Raw genomic sequence first — 17,512 nt, 5'->3', positions numbered from 1 at the left:
CATTGGGGGGGGGCTCAGCTTGTGCTGGCATCTGGAGCCTGCTGTCCATGCCTTCCTCTGTGAGGATCAACAGCAGCTCCTGCAGCACTCTCCTCTTCTTCATCTTCTCCTGGGACAGCCAGCATACACACTTGGCTTTCTCCCAAAACAGCTCATTCAGAGCCAACATCTGCTCTTTACACACCACAAGGGATTCCTCAATAGTTTGGATGTGTGCTGACAGCTGGCTGCATCGATGGTGGACCTCACTTGCTGGATTCTGGAAGTCCACCTCATCAGGCAGGTTGTGGACGAAGCAGATTTACTTTTTGGACACCCACATGTCCTGCTTCCCATCCCCATGAATGCTGTGGTGGCAGCACATGTGGCAGGGGGCTGTAGATCCAGCTCAGTCTGTCACTGAGCTGCCAGGTGGGCCAGGTGCTTGCAGCTGGCCCACCGCTTCTGAGGTATGATTTCCCCCCCCTGTAGATCTCAGCCTCAGTGTGTTAACAGAGCCTCTTCCATCTACCAGGCAACATGGAATGTGGGCGTAGCCACATTTCTTGTATCCCATTGGTCAGAAAGAATCATGAAATAATGGGGGTGTGGCCAGAATCCTGAGATGCAGGCAGAATGGGCAGAGTTAAGATGACAGTGGCTCCTCCAGCCCCTTTCCCAGGGATCTCTGTCCAGTTCAGTTAGGGACAAGAGGATGACCTGCTTGAGCCGGATGGCTGCACAGATTGTTGTGTATGTCCATTTGTTGCCAGTCTCGGACATTGAACTCAGGATCTGGCACAGTCCTTGAGCTGCTTTTGCTCAGAGCTAGCCCTCTACCACTGGAGCCACATGGCTCTACTTCTGGCTTTGTTGGGATTGAAGTTGGACAGGGGTCTCAAGGACTTTCTGGTTTAGAGTGACTTGACATTGATCCTCCTATCAGTCTTGTAAGTATCAAGGAGGAGCCACTGGTGCCTGCCTCATCATTGGTTTTGCTGATGTTCTTGGACACACCCATGAGTTCCCTATCCTCAGGTTTAAGTGGTGGGAGCTGGAGCCCACAGTTGGAATCCTAGTCCTGCCACTTCCAAATGGCAGGAGATCCTAAGAAACTCATTCCTATCCATAGGAATACCAATGGAATGTGATGTATGTCATGATTCTAGGATAAAATTATACACAATTGTATTCTAGGACACTGATTGATTTTAATTAATACTTTATAAAGCATTTCAACAATCACATTCATTAAATGGAGGCAGAATGAAACACCGAAGAATTGGGCATCACATAGTATAGAGATGCCATTTTTTCTGCCCGGACTTTCTTTACTTAATTGCTATATACCATTTTCTGAATGTACTTTGGTGTATGCAACTAAGATATATTATACTTGATCTGGAAATCAATTATTCAAACTGTTTTTTATCAAAAATGCTTATAGCAAAATAAAGAGGTAAATCCAAATTATGTATATTTGAAGACAATGCTTGGTTAGTCCTCTTCTCACATTACCCATTCCCTTCTTGAGAATAATACACATTGTAAGGAAATGCTTAGAACTTTGGAGAAATAGGTTGACTTTAAACCAGTTACTCTACGCTGCATTTTGTTTACTTTATATCTAGAAAAGCTAAATTCTTACCTTATCATTTTCCTTAGGCTTTATATTCAGGTTTAATGTCTGATGGGTGACAGATAAAGATATAAACATTTTTTAACAGTTGTTAAATTTAGGCTGAGGAATCTAGGTGCAATTATGCTCATGCAGATAGGCCTCATCAGTCATGAGACCATGATACCAAAATGTTAACCAATGCTTACTGGTGTCATCCTTATGAGATTTTGTGTATTATAAACAATGGTTATTACCATTTGTTTTGTAATCAACATCATTTCGTGGGTTAGGAATTGATGTGAGACATTATACTCAGAAATATATTGAAGGAGGAATCCAAAATTAGTTACCAAGATATACACTTAACGCACTGTTTTAAAAATGTAAGCTAAAGGAAATAATTTATGAAAAAGTCAACATTTACAATAAATACAGAATCAGTATGACTGATTTTTCTTTTATCCCAGGTGCAATATGGCTTGCATGATGACTTTTATGGTTATATGTTAAGTTAGGTCTTGATATTTAGTTGAAGTTCTGTTTTTTCATATATTCATTTGTCAGATCAAAGAGGAATTTAATTCCATGCCAGAGTCAACATCCATAATAATGTTACATTTGTATCCTGCTACTTTGCCAAAGTTTCAAATGAGCTTGAGTATCTTGGGTCTTTTTTGGATTTAACAAAATATGTATGCAATTTTGTCAGTAGTATAAATTTTTTTACCACTATTTATTAAACTATTATTTTCCAGAAACTACTACTCTCTTTTCATGAGATTTTTTTGGGGGGTCGGGTCATGGGGCCTGAACTCTGGGCTTGGCTGCTGTCTCTCAGCTCTTCAGCTCAAGGGTAGTGCTCTACCACTTGGGCCACAACGCCACTTCCGGCTTCTTTATTTTTGCATATGTGGTGCTGAGGAATCAAAACCAGGGCCTCTTGCATGCAAGACAAATGCTCTACCACTGAGCCACCTTCCCAGACCTTTTCATGAGATTTTTAATGTCATTTATATCATGGGTTGATGTTTTCCTTTAGATAACCCACATTTTGTATTCTACAAAGTGTAATTTGGAGTAGTTTAAAATTATGTACACTCAGGTACACTGCTCAGATTCTATTATTGGCATATTTTGTTTTTGTTAAATCAGTAGAATTTAGGTCTCAATATGGATAGTTAGACTTATTCATTGCATTTCTGCAATTTTTAAGATGTCATGATTTTTGTTATTTTATTCTCTTAAATATGTGCAGATCTTACTCCACTTACAGTCACATTTCTTTTAAACAATTTGATCCATTCAAGGGATTTGCTATGTCAGGTTCATCTAGATGAATTTAATTACAAATGAAAACAACCGTATTGTTGAGACAAAGTTATCTTTATGGTTCTAGTCAAGGGTAACATGTATTTGAGGTTTTTGTGCTTAAAAATAACTAGGCACAACATGTTTTTGTTCCTGGTGGACTTCTACTTTGTTGGTTGTTTTTCCAGCTCTGATGACTTCAACATATGTGTGCATTTTACTTCAAATGTTTTGTGTCTATATTTTGTTTCATATAACAGAAAGTACAAAAAGAATCAGTGATTTAGAACTTTTCGAAATAGATTTCTAAGAGAGACACTTGAAGTTTTGTGACATCTGGGACCGGATAGGTCTTGTTAGTGGAGGGGGTAGTAGAATAAAACAGACATTGTTTGACATGATTTGAATTCTTCCTCTTATTGCCTCACTATTTCAAATAGTATTACTTCAAAATCTTTAGTTGAAAGAAAATACTTTTGTCTGTATGAGCTCAGAATTGTTGCTTTAATTGGGACACACTACACATTTATAATTGATTTTAACTCTAAAACCTTCTTTCCTTCTTTTACAATCACAGTTGTGAATTTATAATGCTAAAATAGCATCTACTAATTTATATGAAATAGTCCACACTATTTTCCCTTCACACTATATGTAATATAGACTGTCATAATAGTGAGTAATATAATATGTAATAATTGACTTTGGGGAATGTCAATTACAATGGATTTTTTGACATACTGAGTAATAGTAAAAATTATATTTTATTCTATTAAAAAGTTCACAGTTACATCTAAAAATAACTCATAGTTATAAACTCATGCTAAAAAGTAAGATTGTTTATTGGAAAAAGCCAGACATTTCAATAAGCTTGCTTTTTATACATTGACTTGGATCTGGGCTTTGGTGGCTCATGCATGTTATACTAACTAGTCAGGAGTCTGAGGTCGAGGATAGTGGTTCAATGCCAGCCTGTAGAGATAAGTCTCTGAGACTTTTATCTCCAATAACCCACTTGAAAACTAGAAACGGCACTGTGGCTCAAGTGGTACAGTGATATCAATGAGCAGAAGAGTTCATTGAAATCTGTGACCAGGCCCAGAGTTCAAGCCCCACGACCACCAAAAAAAAAAATGACATGGATTTTTACTTTATTATTTCATTATTCTTATTGTGAAAATACATACAGAAGGGTTAAAATTACATGAGCAAGGTAATGATTACATTTGTTATCAAACATTGTTTCCCCATCCTTTGTTTCCGCTTACCATTCCTTCCCATCTACCCCTCAAAGCAACCCAGGCGCCAAAGTTGTAAAGTTCATTTTCCGACATAACTTGTTGTATATCTGATTGTTGCATGGGACCACCTGTATCCCTATTTATACAACATGTTTTTCCCTTCCCCTCCACAAATTATACCAACATCAAATACAGTGAAAACAAGGGTTATGTCATGGGGGAGAGACACACAAAGCAACAAAGAAATCATCTTATAAATATGCTAAAAACAATAGCAAGAGAAAAAAAAAACATTTGAGTCCTTATCTTTGGGTTCATTTCACATAATATCAACTTATCTGATCATTGCTGCTTGTCCAAGACATATACTAATAATTGCAAATAAGGGAAACCATGAGACTTATATTTCTTTGGGTCTGGCTTACTTCACTTAATATAATTTTTTCCAAGACTTTCAGTTTCCTAAAAAAATAGGGCAATGTCATTCTTTCTGATGGAGGCATAGAATTCCATTGTGTATATATATCACATTTTCTTGATCCATTCATTTACTGAGGGGTATCTGGGTTGGTTCCATATTTTAGCTATGGTAAATAATGCTTTAATAAACATATAAACATAGTTGTGCTGGTAGCTTTAGTATGGTCATGTTTGTGATCATATGGGTAAGTGCCTAAAAGAGAAATTGCTGGGAAATAGCGGAGCGCTATGAGGAGTCTTTTGAGGAACTTCCCTACTACTTTCCACAGTGGTTGAACAAGTTTACACGCCCACCAACAACACAATAGGGTTCCCTTCTCTGCACATCCCCTCCAGGTTCTGTTGTTATTAGAGTTCTTATTTATAGCCATTTTAACTGGGGTGAGGTGGTATCTCAATGTTGTTTCATTTGCATTTCTTTTATGGCTAGGGAGGTGGAACATTTCTTCATGTATCTATTGACTATCTTCCTTTCTTCTTCAGAGAAGTTTCTCTTTAAGTCTTTAGCCCACTTATTTATTGGGCAGTTGTTTCTTTGAGAATTTGTTGTTGGGGGATTTAATTTTTTGAGTTGCAGGTATATTTTAGTTATGAGAACCTTGTCCGTTTTATGGCAAGTGATGATCCATAATTTAACTTGTTTTTCTACAAATATATAGAATAGTGTAGCTTTGGAAAATCAATAAATGTTGCATTTTCATATAGGATTACATATCCTTGCAAGTGTTGTCTAAAACTGATCTACACTGAAATGATTGCCATTGATAGCTTTCTCAAGATTCCAGATGTTTATACTTTCTGCTGACCTTCCACAAAACTCATACCCCGAACATAAGTTTTTAGTTTGTTCATGCAATTATAGAAACATAAACATATGAACCAAATGTTAATTACTTTTACCTGCTGTCATTAATGTAGTATAACTAATACAATTAAGAATATACCTTGAGGAAAATAAGATTCTTCCTTCATGCTTCAAGGCTCTCTCTCTCTCTCTCTCTCTCTCTCTCTCTCACACACACACACACACACACGCACACACACACAGACACATTTACCACTCTGACTCAGGTTAGATTCCTGACATTGGGTATCAGAAAATCATCTAATAATCAAACTTTCCTGCCCAGACATAAAATACATTCATAATTCCACACATATAAAAATACCAGATCATTCAAAATAAGGAGAATATTTAACGGAATTACCCAGCTCCTCTAGCATCTACTCCCTGATTTAATTCATTTATGACAATGCATTTTTCATACCATAATTAAAAACCATAATTAAAAATAATTTTGAGTTTCTCTGATTAGCAGACAAAAATAAGTTATCATATAATAGAAAATGTAGGTAAAATTACTTTCCCCTGTTTAATCTTTTATATAACTTATCAAAAACTTCTTTTTCCTTGCATACTCTGTTTCTGGCATTTGGCCCTAATGTCTAATATTAAATCACAAAGGACATGCCATATTCCTTAGTTCATTTTTCCTAAAGGTTATGCTATGGAGTTGAATCTGATTTGTTTGATTATTCTATTGTTTTCTAACTTTTCCACATATTCTGAGAGTTGCTTCATATGTGTATTTGTGCACATATAAGTGCCTCTGTATATATGTGTATGATTGCATGTATGTATGCAAAGCCTCAACATCTTATTCAGCAATCTTGCTCATGACTGGTATTCCAATAGTTGAGCCATTCTTCCAATCCAACTTTTGGCTGGTTAATTATATATAGTTTCTCAAAGACTGTTCTGCCCAGGCTGGATGCAAACTGAACTTCCCAGACTACTTTACGTTCTTAGGTTTTATTGCTCCAGTAGTATCAACTTTTAAATTACAAATATTTTGTGAGTGTAAAGGCTAAGGTGTAGCATAGATTTTTAGCTAAAGAATTTATATAAAGATAGATGAACATGCACATTACATATGCTGAGTGTACACTGTCAGAAATGTGATCCTAAGCTTGGTGGTGGTGAGATCTTCGGATAGGGTTAAAAGCCAGCCTGGACAGGAAAGTCCCAGAGACTCTTTTTCCAATTAACTACAAGAAAATTAAAAGTGGCACTGTGGCTCAAGTATAGAGCATTAGGCTTGAGCTGAATAGCAGAGGGACAGCTCCCAGCCCTGTGTTCAAGTGCCAAGACCACCACCAACAAAAAATACATAAGTAAAGGAAAGAAAATAAATGTGATCTTATCCACCAGTTGATGGCTAGTATAATCCCTGCTCTCTCAGGATGGACTTTTTTTCCAATTAAGTCCATGCTCTTATATCTGATTTGCATTGGAAACAGAATTATGCTTCCATTCTACTGTCTACAAAGTTGCGTGATTAGCAAGCATGATTTAGAAAGGTAGTGGCCTCATACTTCGTGTTCCACGTAGGAGTAATGCTAAGTGACATCAACTGTATAGACGTCTCTTCAAAGAAGAAATATTAGATGTTTATTGGAAAGCTAGTATTTGACTTTTTTTATTGTGAGAATACCGTACACAGGAGTTACAATTACACAGGCAAGATAACGAGCACATTTCTTATCAAGCATTGTTGCCTCTTCTTTGTTTCCCCTTCCCTTCCATTCCCATACCCCCTCTCCCCTCACCCTATCCTCCCCCCCACCAAAGTAGTAAAGTTCATTTTTCGACATAATGACTTGTACATCTCATTGTTGCAATGGGTCCACCTGTATCCCTAAACGATTTGTTTTTAGAGAATATGTCCAGCAAAGATTCTATAACATAACTCAGCAAAAGTAGGTGCACTGAATCATTTTGGAATTAATTTTTTTGCTTGGGAAGATTATTGATCTTGTCGTTCCTTTTGGGAAAACTTAAAGTCATATTTCACTTTTTGTTGGTTGTGTGGCTTGAATTCTGATCCTGGGCACTGTCCCTCAGCTCTTCAGTTCAAGTTGAGCGCACTACCACTTTAGCTACAGCACCACTTCCGGGTTTCTGGTGGTTAATTGAAGATAAGGGTCTCGTGGACTTTCCTGACAAGGCTTGCTTTGAACCACAATCCTCTGGTCTCAACCTCCTGAGTAGCTAGGATTACAGGTGTAAACCACCAACAACCAGCTCATATTTGCATATATGTGCACTGAATGACACTGTGTAGACAAAGAATGGAATTTTTAACCAAATGATAACATAGTAGATTTTCAGAAAAATTGAGGTAACAGTAAATATGTCCTTCTTTTCCATTTTTTACATTAATGACTCATGAACTATGGGACCCTTACATTAGCATCCTGTGACATCTGTATAGGTGTATTTAGTATCAGGAAATGTTCATAGAGAAATGTAGAAAGAATGAGATTTTTAGAAAACAAAGGAGATAAGGTATGAAAGAACAGCATAGAAGGAGATACATTTATCATGCAGAGATTAAGAACTAGCCTAAGAGATTTAGAATGCTAAAGGCAATGAGGAAAAGCCTACTTGACAACTAGCTCTTCAGTAACCAAAAATGGTTCTCTAGACCAGTTTCTGGTAAACTTAGTTACTATCATTTTTTCCTTCCATCTGGAGTTATTCCTTATTTTCTGTCACAACTATTAATTAGCTTCTGCTTTTTGGTGCCAAAACTGACCAGAAAGTTTTCAAAATCACACTTAGACTATTTTCACTTTGTGATTAGCAGTGATGACACAAAATCCTGGAATCGTTGAATTTCCAGAATTAATCTTCACCTAACATCTAAGCACATTCCTGGCATTAATTGCTGTGACTTAAGGAACAAACCTTTTTTCAACACAGTATCCTAACATAAGTAAAACACATGAATTAGGCGCTATTGTCAGGTGTCAGTATGAAAGGAGCAATTATATATTTCAAGTATTGGTTCTTTATTTTCCAATTACTATTTTTTTTGCCAGTTCAGGGGCTTAAACTCTGTGGTAGGGAATTATTCCTGAGCTTTTTTTTTTTTCTCAAGGCTAGCACTCTACCACTTGAGGCACAGCATTCCTTTCAGTGTTTTTCTTTTTTATGTGTTACAGAGGAATTGAACCCAGGGTTTCATTCATGCTAGGCAATCACCATACCATGAAGCCACATTCCCAAGCCCTAAGAGAATTTCTTAAGAAGGCATTACATTTTCATTCCGTAAGTATGTATCATAAGTTTGTCCAGGTGCTAGAAAATGATGCAGAAAGCAATACAATATAATAAGTCCAGTAAGGCTGGATGGACAATGAATTTCACAGTCTAGCCAGGGCACAGTGGGTCTTACCTCAGGGAGCTGTTTCAACAGGCTAAGTGAGACAGCTCGTGACCCAGAGCCCACCTCCAGAATGAGAGGGTCACCTTGGATTCCAGCCATATGGGGATGCTGGGCCCCTCCTCCAGAACCCATTCAACCAGTTTTTGTGAAAGAGAGAGAGAAAAGTCAGAATTACAATTAAGTCGGGTGGCGGTGGCTCAGAACTCTAATCCTAACTACACAGAAGGCTGATATATGAGGATCATGGTTCATAGCCAGCCCCGGCCGGAACGTCTCTGAGACTCTTATTTCCAAAGAACCACCAGAAAACCAGATGTGGTGCTGTGGGCTCAAGTGGTAAAGCACTAGCCTTTTGCTGAGGAGCTCAGGAACAACGCCCATGCCTAGGGTTCAAGCCCCACAACTGACAAGAAGTGGACTTCCTACCACAAGAAGTGGATTAAATAGCACCCATTGTCCTTGGGAGCATGGTAATGAAGTCAGGACGAGTTTCCTGTGAAGTTAAAATGATAAGGAGATCACCTGACTTCTCTGTGCCTCGGTTTCGCCAGATGCAAAACTCAACACAGTGAAGCATCCCCTTCCTCATGGGGATAGAGTAATGATGAAAGAGAGCCATGTTTTGTTTCAAAATCCCCACCTGTTGCATGATTAATAACTGACCCCACCTGAGCCCTTTTCGGGTATCTTCCTGTCATTTGCTAACAGAATAGCCGAGAACCTTCTCTAAAGGCCACTCCCTCCATGCCAAGTCATGCTCCAGAGATTCCCTCTGTATAAATCCCTTGTTTCCTCAAAACTGTCCTGTGAAGAGAATGAGGTCTGATGGTTGTGGCCCTACCCAGAGCTTCACCTGTGGTCAAGAATCGGCTGCTGTGGACTAAATGTTTGGGATAATCCATCTAAATCGATGACTGAGCATGGTGCTACATGTCTACCATCCCAACTACAGAGGACCAGGTCTGGTGGAGCGGTAGAGCATACCTGTCCCAGATAGGAGGACCTCAATCCAGTCCAACCAGAATCATATATTTAGTCTCTGTTTCAGAAATGCACAAGACAGAAAGGTGGCTCCTCAGAGCCAGCGTGAGGAAACAAGCAGGGGGTCATGGTGCCCCCAGAGGGGTGTCTGACCTCGGATAGTGGTGATTTGGGGGCAGCCACTCACCTGTGCTGCTGGGAAAAGCTGCTGGAGGCTGCTCCAGGTGGGGCAAGCATCAATGGCAGTGGCATTGCAAACAGATGGGCCAAGAGCAAAGAACCAGGGCCAGGGACCAGGTCAGTGCTTTAGGAGGGCTGGCAGGCACCTTTACCTGAGGTTTGAAATCCTGCACCTGGGGAAGGGGGGAGGGAGCCAGGGTGTGGGCAGGCTTCTCAATTTCCTACTATAATCCAAAGTCGCTTGAGTCTCTTCCTCACCACTCAGCCACCTCTACCTTCCTCAACTGCTGGTAATGTTGTAAACTAACAGAGGGAATCCAGGTGCTACTGGGCATCACAGAATGTGGGCGTGGTCACCATTCTTGTATCCCATTGGTCAGAAAGAACCATGAAATAATGGGGGTGTGGCTGGATTTCTGTGATGCAAGCAGCATGGGTGGAGTCAAAAAGACAGCAGCTCCCGCAGCCCTTTTCCCAGGGACCAATTCAGTTGGAGACAAGAGGGTGACCTGCTTTAGCTGGATGGCTGCACAGATTGTTGTGTATGTCTGTTTGTTACCAGACCCGGACCTTGAACTCAGGATCTGGGAACAGTCTGTGAGCTTCTTTTGCTCAAGGCTCGCCTTCCACACTGGAGCCCTGGGCTTCTGGCTTTGTTGGAACTGAAGTTGGACAGAGGTCTCAAGGACTTTCCTTCCTAGCATGACTTTGACCATGATCCTCCCATTACAGCCTTGTAAGTATCAAGGAGGACTGTTGAGAGCCACTGGTGCCTGCCTAATCATTGGTCTTGCTGATATTCTTGGACAGACCGGTGTGTACCCTATCCCCAGGTTGAAGTGTTGGGAGCTGGAGCCCACAGTTGGAATCCTGGTCCTGCCACCTCCAAATGGCAGGAGATTCTAAGGAACTCATTCCTATCCATATGAATACCAATGGAATGTGATGTATGTCCTGATTGAATGGGCAGTTCTTGAATGATTCTAGGATAAAATTATATAAAATATATTATAGGACACTGATCGATTTTAGTTAATTCTTTATTAAGCATTTAAACAATCACATTCATAAAATTTAGACATAATAAAATACATAAGAATTGGGCCTCACATACTGCAAAAGTGCCATTTTTCTGCCAGGTCTGGGATTGAAACTCATGGTCTTAGTAACTCTGTTGCACTGTGTGGGAATGGGAAGCTGGCCTCCTTGAAGTCAAGAAATTCCGGTCTGTTCCTTATGCCTAAAATAGATCCTCACCACTAGAAAATATCCTATTCATGTAGAATTTACATATATGATTTATATTTATATACATTGGTTGACTCCATATTGCATTCAGTATAGTTATTTTATTTTTTGTTTTATTCATGTATTGACCATTTATTTTATTGACTATTATGGAACATAAAACATTGATTACATTGATTACACAGGATATAGGTCTGTATATGTATTCCACTTCATACCTTACACCCAGAACTTTCAGAGAAAAGGAAAACATGTGTCACCATCATCTTCTTCCTCCACGATTCATTTTTGGTAGTGCTGGCATCTTAACTCAAGGCCTACAAGCCTACAAGGCCCAATTCATGAATGGGTGAGTGTTAGCATGCCATCCTGGGGCAAATTGAGCTGACAGGGTGTTCCCAGGACCTCAGATCAAGCCCCAGGGGTTACCAAAATAAGAAAAGATTGACATGCAGATGGCAGTACGCTAATAAATATATATCTTTATAGAGTGTCAAAGATGTTATATAAACTACATTCTTACCAATTCCTGGGTATTAATTGTGCTTCAATGTAGTTAATGTAATTAATGTAATGTAATTAATAAATTGTTTCCTTCTTAAACTATTAATGAAATCAATGTCCTGAATTTATTGGATTCCTTTAAGTAATAATATTCTTTCAATGCTTCATAAATATTAAATCAAATCAATCAGCCTCCTGAAATGATGCTGTCTAATTTTATAAAGCATCATCCATGATCAATTCATTCAACCCTGACATTGACAACATTCCATGGTTAATCCTGATAGTCTGGCAGCCTTCAGCAATGCAAGGTGAAGTACCCTTTGCAACAGTGTCATTCAGACCCATGATGGTCACCATGCAAAGGAAGAAAACGTAAAATGGCCATTTTTGTGCATTGCTTTCCCTGCAAGGCCTGGGGGTCTAGGATCCCAGGAGGAGCTGTAGATCTAGTGGCTGTACCCCAGCCTAGGGTTATCAAAGCTGAGGCAGAGTTGCCATAAACTGAGTTCAAGCACCGTATTAAGAAAAGTAAAATAAAAAAAATTAGCTCCCTGGCTTGCAATTCATGCTGTTTATTCTTCCAGGCTTTGGATTCGAACTCAGGATCTGGGTAAACCTGCAGCAATGGGGATGAAGATAAAAAAGTCAGGCCTGTTCACTAGTACTGAATTCAAGCCCCAGCCCTGGAAACATACTATTTATATACATTGTAAAGATAGGATATTTACTTACCTATAGATGTTCAACCATACATGTTTGGTGTGGTTGTTCTTGTATCTTTTGTTTTATTCATTTATTTACCATTGATTGTACTATGATGAAACCCCTTCCATGTATTACATTGATGACATCCTTTCACAGAGCATATAGATTTATAGAAATATTCTCCATCATACCAGGATTCTCAGGATCACCAAGGATATTCAGAGAAAAGGAAAACAAGTTTTACACTTCGCTTCTTACTCCACGATTCACTTGTTGGTAGTGCTGGGATCTTAACTCAGGGCCTAGTAGGACCAATTGGCCAATAGGTCAAGGTGAACACACTAACCTGTGAGCTACTAATGAGCTAGGCCATTCCCAGGATCTGACAGTGATCACCAGGGTGGTCCACTACAGTCATGAATTCATAATTTAAACATACGATCTATATTGACATACGTGTGTGTACAACATCTTGTGTTCGGTGAATTTCTCCTTATTTTGTTTCTACTTTATGGAGGTATTGTGTATTTTACTAAGTAAGGTGACAGGTTTAACTGTGCTGACATGGAGGACAACCTGTTCCCATGGTTATAGGGTTGCCTATGAATTCCCCTTCCTAGTTGAGAGTCAGGACTTACACAGGAGATGAAAACATTTAAAACAACTGGCTTCTGACATCAGGATGAATATTTTTGTGAGTAACGGGATTTGAACTCAGGTTTCGATAGCTCTGTTGCACTGAGGGGGAAGGGGAAGCTCACCATCCTTGAAGACTATAATGTCAGGCCTGGTACAGGGCCTGATTTAAAGCCCCAGGACTGAACAAATAGCAAACGCACCTTTTATTTTTTTATTTTTTTTAAATTTATTTTACTTTATTTGTGAACATATTGTATGGAGGGGTTACAATTACATGGGCAGGATAATGCGTACATTTCTTACCAAACATTGCAGCCTCCTCCTTTGTTTACCCAAGACATCCCTTCCCAGCCTCCCCCCTCCCTCACCAATCCCAATCCTTCTTCTCCCCCAAAACCGACATTATAAAGCTCGTTTTGGACATGACAACTTGTACTTCTCATTGTTGCCACAGGTCCACCTGTATCCTTAAACGACTTGTTTTTCCCCATCTCCTCCACAAATTATACGGACATAAAATATAGTGAAAGCAGGGGTTATACTGTGGGGAAGGGCATACAAAGCAACAAAGAAATAATCTTATAAATGCGTTAGAAACACATGCATGAGAGAAAAAAAACATTAAAATACATATCTAAGGGTTCATTTTCCTAACATTACATTATCTGACCTTTTCCGCTTGACTCATACAAATACTAAATATTGCAAATAAGGGAAACCATGGAGCCCGTGTTTCTTTGGGCCTGGCTTACTTCACTTAATATAATTTTTTCCAAGTTTATCCATTTCCTAACAAATGGGGCAATGTCATTCTTTCTGATGGAGGCATAGAATTCCATTGTGTATATATACCACATTTTCAAGATCCATTCATCCATTGAGGGGCATCTGGGTTGGTTCCATATCTTATCTTTGGTAAATAATGCTGCAATAAGCATAGTTGTGCTGGTAGCTTTAGTGTGGTCTTCTTTGTAAGCATTTGGGTAAATGCTGAAAAGTGGGATTGCTGGGTCATAGGGGAGCTTTATGTGAAGTATTTTGAGGAATCTCCATAATGCTTTCCAAAGTGGTTGAACAAGTTTACATTCCCACCAACAATGAAGTAAGGTTCCTTTCTGTCCACATCCCCTCCAGCATCTGTTGTTGATAGAGTTATTGATTTTTGCCATTCTACCTGGAATGAGTTGGTATCCCAATGTTGTTTTGATGTGCATTTCTTTTATGGCTAAGGATGTTGAGCATTTCTTCATGGGTCTATTGGCCATCCTTCTTTCTTCTTCAGAGAAGTTTCTCATTAAGTCTTTCTCCGACTTATATATTGGGCAGTTGTTTCTTTGAGGATTTGTTGTTGGGGATTTAATTTTTTGAGTTCCAAGTATATTTTAGATATGAGACCCTTGTCCTTTGTATGGCTATTAAAGATTTTCTCCCAATCCATGGGTTTTCTATTAATCTTGCTACCTATGTCCTTTGCCATGCAGAAGCTCTGCAACTTTATGCAATCCCATTTGTCCAACCTTTCTTTGATTTGTTGTGTTTCCGGGTCTCTAATCAGAAAATTTTGGCCTGAGACAAGGAGACCTAGGGTTTCTGCTATTCCATCCCGTAATGTTTTCAGAGTGTCTGCTTTGACTTCGAGGTTTTTGATCCATTTGGAGTTGATTCTGGTGAAGGGTGATATATAAGGATCTAGCTTTAGTTTTCTACAAGTAGATAACCAATTTTGCCAGCACCATTTACTGAAGAGGTTGTCTATGTTCCTTTCTATTGTTTTAGCTCCCTTATCTAAGATTAGATGGCTATAGGTCTGTAGGTTCATTTCTGGGTTTTCAATTCTATTCCATTGGTCCTGAGGTCTGTTCTTATGCCAATACCAAGCTGTTTTGATTACTATGGCTTTATAGTAGAGTTTGAAATTTGGTATTGATATTCCTCCAGTAGTGTTCTTTCCGTTGAGGAGCGTTTTTGCTATTTGGGGTCGTTTATTGTTCCTTATGAATTTTTGGATTGCCTCTTCTATTTCCTTGAAGAATGAGGTTGGAATTTTGATAGGTATCACGTTGAATTTGTAGATAGCATTGGGAAATATTGCCATTTTCACGATGTTAATCTTCCAATTCAGAAGCATGGGAGGTTTTGCCATTTTTTAAGTTCTGTGTTGATTTTCTTTTTCAGGATTTTAAAGTTTTCATCAAAGAGGTCCTTCACTTCTTTGGTTAGTTAATTCCTAGGTATTTCATTTTTTGTGGGGCTATTACAAATGGAGTTTCTTTCCTAATTTCAGCCACACATTTCCCATTGTTGGCATACAGAAAAGTCATTGATATTGGGGGTTAATTTTATAACCTGCTACTTTTCCAAAGTTTTGAATCAGCTTGAGTAATTTGGGAGTGGAGTCTATGGGATTCTTTAAATACAAGATCATGTCATCTGCAAAGAGGGAGAGTTTTATTTCTTCTTTCCCTATTTGGATCCCCTTTATGTCTGCATCTTGTCATTGCTTCAGCTAGGCATTCTAATACTAGATTGAAGAGAAGTGGAGAGAGTGGGCATCCTTGTCTTGTACCTGAGTTATGAGGAAATGGTTTTAGTTTTTCACCATTGAGTATAATGCTTGCTGTAGGTTTGTCATATACAGCCTTTAATGTATTGAGGAATGTTCTATGGATTCCTAATTTTTCCAAAACTTTCATCATAATGGGTGTTGGATCTTGTCGAATGCTTTTTCTGCATCTATTGAGATAACCATGTGGTTCTTATTCTTGCTCCTGATGATGTGATGAATAGTATTAATTGATTTGCGTATATTGAACCAGCTTTGCATTCCCGAAATAAATCCTGTTTGATCATGGTATTTGACTTTTTGGATGAATTGTTGGAGTCGGTTGGCCAAAATTTTGTTGAGAAGTTTTGCATCAATGTTCATCAAAGAAATGGGTCTATAGTTCTCTTTATTTGATGAGTTCCTGCCTGGTTTTGGGATCAGGGCGATGATGGCTTCATAGAATGTGTTCGGTAGTGAACTTTCTATTTCAATTTCATTGAAGAGTTGGAGGAGTATTGATGTGAGCTCTGCTTTGAAATCCTTGAAGAATTCCGCTGTAAAACCATCTGGTCCTGGACTTCTCTTAGTTGGAAGGTCTCTTATTGCTGTTTCTATTTCAATGCTTGATATGGGCCTGTTAAGCCTGTTTAACTCATCTTGGTTTAGTTTTGGCATGTCAATATTTGCTAGGAAAAGGTCCATTTCTGTCAAGTTCTCAAACTTATTAGCATAAAGTTTTGAAAAGTATTCCCTTATAATATTTTGAATCTTGGTTGTTTCCGTGGTGATGTATCCATTCTCATCTCTGAGTTTATTTATTTGGGTGTGTTCTCTTCTTTTTCTGATAAGATTTGCTAAGGGTCTGTCAATTCTGTTAATTTTTTCGAAGAACCAACTCTTTGTTTTGTTGATTCTTTCTATAGTTTTTTGGAGTCTAATTCATTTAATTCTGATTTAATTTTAATTATTTCTTTCTGTCTACTGGATTGGGGTTTATCTTGCTGCTCATTTTCAAGGAGGTTGAGATGTCTCATTAAATTGTTGGTTCCAAATCTCTCCAATATGTTGATGTAGGAGCTCACAGCTAAAAACTTGCTTCTGAATACTGGTTTTCTGTGTCCCAAGGAGCTGGTAATTTGTGTATTCATTTGTGTTGAATAGCATGAACATTTGCATTTCCTTTCTAATCTCTTCCATGACCCACTCGTGATTCAGCAGTGTGTTGTTCAGTCTCCATGGGATACCGGACTTTCTTTGGTGGCTTTTGGTGTTGAGTTCTAATTTTGTTCCCTTGTGGTCTGAGAGAATGCAAGGTATAACTTCAATGTTTCTGAATTTAGACAAGTTTGCTTTGTGGCCTAAAATGTGATCTATTTTATTAAAAGGTTCCATGTGCTGCTGAGAAAAACGTGTATTCTGATGCTGCTGGGTGAAATGTTCAGTAGATATCTGTTAAATCTAGTTGATCTATGCAGCTGTTTTGATCTGCGGTTTCTCTGTTGAGTTTTTGCCAAGTTGATCTATCTAGTGGGGAGAGTGGTATGTTAAAATCCCCAGCAATTAATGTCTTTGGATTTATATGGGATTTGAGGGAAAATAGTGTTTCTTGGATAAATTTGTGTGCTCCATTGTTTGGTGAGTAGATATTTAGAATTGTATTCTCCTCCTGAAAGAGAGATCCCTTAATTAGTATGTAGCGACCTTCTTCATCTCTTCTCACGAATTTTAATTTGAATTCTATTTTATCTGATGTTAGGATTGCAACTCCCGCCTGTTTATGGGGGCCGTTTGCTTGGTAGATTTTGTTCCAACCTTTAACATTGAAAATGTGTTTTTTTTTTTTTTT

The sequence above is a fragment of the Dipodomys merriami genome, unplaced genomic scaffold, assembly GCF_024711535.1.
Source record: "Dipodomys merriami isolate MVZ:Mamm:240054 unplaced genomic scaffold, mDipMer1.0.p SCAF_43, whole genome shotgun sequence".
In the NCBI taxonomy this organism is placed as follows: Eukaryota; Metazoa; Chordata; class Mammalia; order Rodentia; family Heteromyidae; genus Dipodomys; species Dipodomys merriami.
This window is presented reverse-complemented; position numbering follows the sequence as displayed.